The sequence below is a fragment of the Eleutherodactylus coqui genome, chromosome 3 (genome assembly GCF_035609145.1).
Source record: "Eleutherodactylus coqui strain aEleCoq1 chromosome 3, aEleCoq1.hap1, whole genome shotgun sequence".
Taxonomy (NCBI): Eukaryota; Metazoa; Chordata; class Amphibia; order Anura; family Eleutherodactylidae; genus Eleutherodactylus; species Eleutherodactylus coqui.
The window spans coordinates 206,485,364-206,493,822 of NC_089839.1; positions in this window are offsets into that span (position 1 = coordinate 206,485,364).

Sequence of the window (8,459 nt, forward strand, 5' to 3'; positions counted from 1 at the left end):
CTTCTGAGGCCATTCTGCCGCTATGAAATTGGGAACATGTGTGTACAATGTTGGGTAAGTGGTACGTGTCGCATTCCAGGACATGTGCCCAGCGGAACATTGCCCATCACACTGCCCCACTGGCTTGCCATCTTCCCATCCTAGTGCCATCTCTTTCCCAGGTAAATGTTGCACCTTGCTGTACACATGATGCCAGGACCTAAGTACCCAAGAGAACATTGCCCATCACACTGCCCCACTGGCTTGCCATCTTCCCATCCTAGTGCCATCTCTTTCCCAGGTAAATGTTGCACCTTGCTGTACACATGATGCCAGGACTTAAGTACCCAACAGAACATTGCCCATCACACTGCCCCCGCTAGCTTGTTGCCTTCCAACCCTGGTGCCATCTCTTCCCCAAGTAAATGACTATCCACATAATGTAAAATGTGGTTTATCAGATCAGACGCTGCCTTCCGTTGCTCGGTGGTGGACAGGGGTCACATAGGCACTCTGACCGTTCTGCGGCTACACAGCGTGCTGCAATGCCCAGTGTGATCCGACACCTTTCTATAATCTTTAGTAGGGATGTTATCAGCAATTTGTCCTACAGTCGCACCTCTGTGGTGTCAGTTAAGACAAGCAGCCTTCACCCCCACTTCAGTGAGCCTACCACCTCATACTGGGAACACCCCACAAGACCGGACCCTCTGGCAACTGACCAGTCACCTGCACATCACAATTTAGCCCTTTTCACACTCGCTCTGAATTATGCATTCCTCTACTTTTCCTGCCTCCAACACTAACTTCAAGAAGCAACTGATCAACTGCTGCCTTATATATCCCGTTATACACACCGCATAATATATCCCCCTTTACAGGCGCCATTGCCACCTGGTAATCCGTGTTCTTCACCTGTCAGTGGTTTTATATTATGGCTGATCGGTGTATGTATTGAAGAGTTTATTGACACGCTGACTTGTTGCCAGCACACATGAAGGAGCGGTGCAGACGCGCCAGAAGTTTTCTGGGGATGATTTTCTATTTAATTGGGGACAGATCTGCAGTATATTAGATCAGCTTTATTACGGTCAGTCTCACCAATGGAGAAGAGACTGAAACCACCAAAGACAGATGATTTTCACTTATTTGCATCTGTCAGGTAGATGTCACCTGACTGCGGGTGTCCTGGGTAATTCTGCGTCCCCCTCTGACAGGTGCATTTTCTGTGTTTGAAGTCATGCAAAGCAGATAAAGTGAATGGAAATAGATTTGGCTGCTGTCATGTATTTTCCTATGAAACCCATCCTGGCTCACATCTGCCATTTTTAGTTCTATCGGCTGCTGGAGGACACAACCCAATTTTTTAGGTGTGGATTTGTCATTTAGAAGTCTGTTTACTGATGGCAGGCTAAAGCAGCTGTATGTATAGTATACACTAAATTCATATGACTTCCAGGTTTTCATGAGGCAGAGCTTTATTCTCCATCTTTACTGTAATGAGTCACCCCTCTTATCTGTGGATAGTGGTTTGTTACAGAACACATGGGGCATTTCTCCCACCTGAGTGCATCATTGTGGAACGTACCACTGTACCTACATGGGGGGGGGGGGGGGGGTATATTACAAAAAACTTTTAGCGTTTGTCTACATAAGACGGAATTGCTACATATTTTACATGGTGATTCACGCAGGTAAAATCTGCAGCGGAATACTAAAATCTCATCCACATGCTGCAGAAATTTCCTGCATGGAAGTTAAAGTGCAATGTGGATTTCAAAAGCTGCAGCATGTGTCGTTCTATTGTAGGTTTTCACCCTTTTTTAATAAGGGGTAAATCCGCTAAAATGTGGGGATACCCAGGAAACAGTTACTATTACTGCTTGTATTGCGAGGTGAACGTCTGCGGAGCCCTTCTGAGGCGGTGTGCCCACTGATGATGTTGGGGAAGATCACGTCTGGCTCTAGTAATTTTGTTTTTCGACAAGTTGTTCCGTTGTTTGCCTATTTTGTGATGGCCGATTAATGCGCAGCAGTGAAATTGTTTCCTTTTCAATGAATCAAAGTACTCGTAAAAAAAGTTGCACAGAGCAGAATCAGGGAAGAGTAATTTTTCACAAACTGCATGCCACCCTTGCCTCACCCTCCATATTCACCCGCTCTCACACCATGCAACTTTTTTTTTTTTTTCTTTCTTCACCAGTGGAGAAGGAAACTATTTCACAACTGCCTGTACTAGTAACGCCTCACCCACCCAAAGACGAGCTCTACTTATTTTAGGTAACCCTCGTATCTGGATTTTGCACTTTCGTTTTTTGCTACAGGCACATTTTTTTTCCAAATTATTTTACCCTAGGCTTCTGTATCGGTAAATGAAACATGACAAACATGTCTTTATAGAAAAGTCACCCAAAAAAAGCTTGTGAAAATGCACATGAAATTCATGGCATTTTTTACCAGCACCCCCACCCTTCCAAAAAAAAAAAGGATAAGGATGATGTTAAAGGGGTCTTTCCAGGCAGCGCCGGCTTTAAGTGCCAGGGTATACCGGGGTTGCAGTGGAAGCTGCTGTTTCAACCCCTGGCCAGTGGCCGGCGCTTGTAATTGTAGGATGGGGTCTTATTGAAATGAATAGGAGCTGTGCCTGCAATTACAAGCGCCGGCCACTACACGGGTCAGAGCAGCGGCTTCTGCTCCCATCCCGGTTCTGACAGTAAGCGCTGCCTGGAAATCCCCGTTATGTGTGAGGTTTAGAGTTTTTCCAGTTTAAATCTGAAACTTAAATGTTATGCTTTCTGCAGTTCCTAAAGGGGTGGAGCATTAGTCAAACACCACCAAGAATAGTACCCCACCCGTAAGTATGACATATTCTCTAAAGACCATGCAGTGGCGTAGCTATGGGGGTTGTGACCGGGTACCTAAGCTGGGTGCCCCCGTAGAGCAGGACAGAAAGGTTTACTTCATATTGGCCACAATGCTGCAGAATTTCCATTTGTGCAATTACAGAAATTCTGCAGCACAAGACCTGTAGAGGGGATTTAAAAAAAATCTCTGCATGGCATGAAAAATTCTGTTACAAATCTGCAGTATTTTTGGAAACTGCTTCTACTGAGGAATTCAACCCCTGAAATAGAAGGGTTAAATCCCACAGCGAATGTTCTGTGAACGTATCCTACTAGAGCTGAGCCACCGTCTCTAAGCCTGCAGTGTTATAGGCATGCTGTCGCCAATTGTACGTACATTTTCCCAAGGGGACCTCACGTCGCACCCACCTCTGCAGCCGCCTTGCTGTAATGCTCCAATGCATCCAACATTAAAAAAAATGAGACAACTTTACAAATGTCTTGATTAACCCCTTACTGCCACCGCCAGTTCTGGCCTCTGAGGTGTCAGTTTTATATTTACCTTTTGGAAGGAGGGGGCTGCTTTGTTTTTATGGCGTTCCTTGCCGCGGCATAAATGACATAACGTTAGTCTGCGGGCCGATATGATTAGTTAGGTTTTAAAAATCTTTTGCAAAATAAAAAGCGAAAAAACTTTGTTTTTGTGTGTCCAGAATTTTTACATTTTCCATCGCTGGAGCAGAGCAAGAACTTCTGCAGCCTGAGCTAACGGTTTCCTTGCTGTTATTTTAGGACACGTACAACTTTTTTATCACTTAACTTTTGGAGATAGAACAAAAACACAGCAATTTTGCAGTTCTTTATTCCCCTCATTCACCATGTGGGATATAATTTTATAGTTCATGTCATTACAGACGCAGAGACACCAGTTCTGGAAACTTTTTTTCTTTACATTTAACATCATAATGTTTTTTCCAAATACTTTATTAAACTGTTTTTATATTTTTCCTTAGTCTCTCCGGGGCCTTGAACAGATGACCTCCTGCTAACTTCTATAGTTAGCTATAGTACTCCTGTATTGCGGTGTATTACAGCTGCATCCATTTAGGCAAGGTCTAAGGGTAGTGCTAAGATGACAGACCTGGAGGCTATTTACATAGCAACCCACGGTCACATAAAGGGGGCCACTGGGGTGCTATACCATTCTTCCTGTCTAATCTTTAGATGCTACAGGTCCTACTGACTAGTATCTACGGGGTTAAATGCTCTGTATCAGTTATTGGGAGGTATGTTCCTGTAGTGGCATAGAGCCAGCAGAAATGGATGAAGTCTCTCATTTTATGTATATCCCATATACTCCCATGCATATATTTGTGTCTCCATGGTTACATATGTGGTCTGATCCTGCGTTCTTGTGTTTTCCCTCCACCTTCACTTAAGCCAGGCAGTACAAGGGAAGATAGAACCCACAGAAACGCAGAGAGCTGTATACGCAAAACGGTATTTATTTTTTCAATTTTAGATGACTCGGGAGGTATAAAAACGTGTTTGTAATAATTTGGGCTTCAGGAAGCCAGATAAAAATGGCAAAAAAAAAACCTTTGTGGCCCCACAGCACGCCTAGTATAAGGGCCACAGTTAACTGACTGGGCGGAGCCTTCTTAAACAGCTGCTACAGGTGAGATTCAAAGACTGTGTCATTATAAAGTATCAGGTTAAAGAACTCTGCATTAACAAACAGCCAGATATAATCTCTAGAAGGCCGGGCTCACACGAAAGTGTCCGCTTACGGTTGCGGATATCCGTAGCGGAAGACCTGTTTGATCGCGGAAGCAAATTGCATATGGCAGCGGTTTTCTGTGTCATCCTCAGCGCTGCAAGAGCATTCTCTTCCTGGTAATGTGGGTTGAATACCCCGCCTTCATCAAGAGAATGTGCTGATTGGCTCAGGACCGCAGCCTGAGCCAATCACAGCCATTGAGTGATTTACATCATTGGCTGCGATTGGCTCAGGCTGCGGTCGTGAGCCAATCACATCATTTTCTTGCTGAAGTGGGGTATTAAATCCATGTTACCAGGAAGGGAATGCCCTTTCAGCGCTGAGGACAACAAGGAAGAATTCCGGCCCGCCTAGAGAGCATCAAGAAGGATGGGGACGGCCCCTGCAAAGTTGTTTTTTTTTTTTTCCATGTAGTGTAGCTAAAGATTATTTTCAGGGAGGACTTCTATTTCAAGCCCTTTCCCCACCTCACCCCAGAAAATCAGGGTAGGGTTTATTATCGGGGGGGGAAACACTATAGTATAAAGCACTTTAAAAACAAACCCTTAGGCCTGTCTCAGAGGCATTTGCAGTAAACGCAGTGTTTTTCAATGCTGCATTTACTGTGATTTCAGCAGCGCTGGCATGCGTTATGCCAGCGTTTTGAGCACAGCTGATAATGCAGCCAAGGAAGCTGAAAACAAAAATCAAATACTCATGTAGTAGGCGCCGTCCCTGCAGGCTCCCAGGTACTTGTCTGTGCCTGCAGAGCATCTCTTGCTGGTAACAGATTTCAAGACAATGCCTCCAGCAAGAGATTGCTCCGATTGGCTGAGCAGCGAGCCATTCATTCATTGAATGGCTCAGATTTGCGCTGAATTAGCCAATCAGAGCAATCTCTTGCTGGAGGCGGAGTCTTCAAAACCCCATCACTAGCAAAATATCCTCTGACAAGTGCCCGGAGCCCTGGAAAGCAGCACACGGACTCAGCGATGCTGAGTATACCTTTTTTATTGGTAGTGCAGCTGGTGCTGCCCAAAAAGCACCACAATGTTGTGCCACGTTTTTAGCAGCGCTGCTAACGCTTCCCATTTGTTTCAACAGGCGACACAAGGCTGAAAACGGCCAAAGATAGAACATGCATCGCTGTTGAAGATGCTGCGTTTCAACGCGTGTGTGAGCAACCCCATTCAAATGAATGGGAGCCTTGTACAGCATTTAGCGGTGCGCTAAAAGGGCAGCACTAAACGCTGTTAAAAAAATGTGTGTTAGGGATGCCTTGTTCTTGTAGTAGAGGAGCAAAGCAGAATAAGCGGTGGTTGCAGATTCTGGATGGGTCTAGTGCTCCCCAGACTCTGTCCTAAATGGTCTGCCCCCAAATTCCTGCTTTCTTTATACCCTTTGTTATCTGGTTTCCTATCAACTTGCGAATGAATCCATTGTAATTGCGTATGCTTTGCAGATAAATCGCATCCATAGAGCTCATACACATGGAATCCGCAGTAAAATAAAGCATGCGCCAATTTTTCTTCCGCTCACGGAATCCGCAATTCCTACCTGCAAGTGTGAGCAAACCAGCGAAAGTCAATGCCTTTCAATGCCCGTGTATCATAGGCATAGCGGCAATTGCAGAATCCGTAATCCAAATCCATTTGTGAGAGACCGGCCTAAAGAGAATTTGTAAATGACATGTCCTACTCTAGTCACACCCAAAGCTCTATTCATAACAGAGCTAACCTGTCACATGGATTGAAACAATGGAGCCTATTTTAGAACCCCTGGGGGCCAAAACACAGTTTTGATGCACATGGAAAAACTATGATTTCTGGAACTTGTACACCTCACCCTTTTCCTTTTGTTTTTACGTCACCAAAGCCCAAACACACATGGGCCATCTTATTACTGTAATTATACAAAAAAACCTACTCTAGCTCGTGTGGGCCTTCCATCTGACAATGGAGGGGTCACCAGATAAGTGTATTCAAGGGACTCTGGCACCACTGCACATGAAACAGTCTGCACATGTGTGCAATAAGTGGTAAAAAGTGCATTGTAGCAAAAACTAGCTTTTGTTCTACTGCAGCTTGTACGCTAATGACCCCCCTTAAGTCACGGAGGTGGTCTGCGGGAGTCCCAGGTCACACTGTTCTTTTATTATAGACACCCCAGACGGCTCCCGCTGGGAGAGAGCACTGCGCAGCCGAGGCGTGCATTAGAGAATGGGGTGACTTGGGGCTCCAGCAGACCACCTCCGTGACTCCAAGCGGGTCATTAGCATATAGGCTGCAATAGAGGTGACAGCTTATTAAGGAAAAATGTAACGACAGCATCCCTTTAAGAGGCTTGTGGCCCTTAATACATTAATTGCTGGTAGTTGGGCGCACAATTCTTTTCACGTAACCTGTACATGTGAATTGTTATACACGGCGGTGATTTACATACAGGTTTAGCTCCACACAGTGTAGTAATAAGCTGCAGCCGCACAACTAAACCGCAGTATCCGGGCGAGTTCACATGCAGATTGGTGGTGGTAATTTCTTGGAATGCTTTCTCCTGCGTCCGCTGCAGATACAACACCATATAGATGGAAACACAGGCACAGGCATTTTCCCCATGAGAAACTTCCCCTACAGCGGAGCTCTGGTCTTCTGGAAGTGGAGCTAGATCAGTCTAACAGACCTTTCACCCAGGATGAAATAGGCCGCAATGTGGTAAATTCTGCACCAAAATGCGTAAGCTACCTGCAGATTTTGATGCAGAATTAAAAATGGCTTAAAACCTACCACATCAAAATCCGCAGTTAAGGCAGCTTCCCATGGACGTGTTTGCGCATGCAAAAAAAGCAAAACACAGCATGCTCTGTTTCTGTGCAGTTGTGCGCACCAAAGACCCCATAGAAGTCTATGGGAGATGCGTAAATGCACACCCAATATGCACGTAATTGCATGACAGTGCTCACTTTCGCAGAAAAACTAACACCTGGAACTAATTAGGCTGCACAGCCTTTACAGTCATGGCACAGCTATGTCCGGCATCCATGTGAAAGATCCCCGTCAGCGCAAAAAGTACCGTAAAATGCACTTAAAACATGCACGAAAACCCTCCTTCACGGCACAAAAGTGTTGCGCTACTGCATGCATTTTTCTGCATACGCTCGTGGGAAGCTGATCTTAGACCTGCAGGTTTCAGTGTGCAAATTCTGCAGCTGCGGATTCGGCCGCGTCCTGTGGTGCAATTCCGTCCCGTGTGAAAGGTCCCTAATAAAGTTTGGCTTTTTCTTTAAGGCCAGATTCACACAGCGTATTTGCGCACAAAAAAATTTGCCCGTGCAATACACAGAATATCGAACCCCTTGATTTCAATACGCTCACATGCGTGTATTCGGTGTGTAAAAGATACATGGCATGCTCTATTTTCCCGCGCATTTGCATAGAAAAAGAACATCTTGAATTCATTAAACTCATTGGCCATTTAATGGCGGACCAGATTGGGGTTTTTTTTTGTACGCGCAAAACGTACAGTAAAAAACAGTTGCTCGTGCAAATACGCAACGCCTAATGTGAAAACACCACAAATGCGCTCCTGTGAATCCAGCCTAATTCTTGTGCTTTAGTTCATCACCATATTCAGAATCCACTTGCTGTAGGTGAATAAATACATTTGGGCACATTTACTTAATCTGGTGAAACACGACTAGATTTTGGACGCGCTTTTGTTTCCGTAATACAGACATGTCCTGGCCGGACCACATAGATTCCTGTGATGCTCTCGAGGCGGGCGCTGTGCCAGCTGCCATGCAAATCCCCTCTCACCTCCCTGCTGTTAGAATAACTTGTGAAGGCATGTGACCCCGACGCCGGATGAACGTAAACACAGGA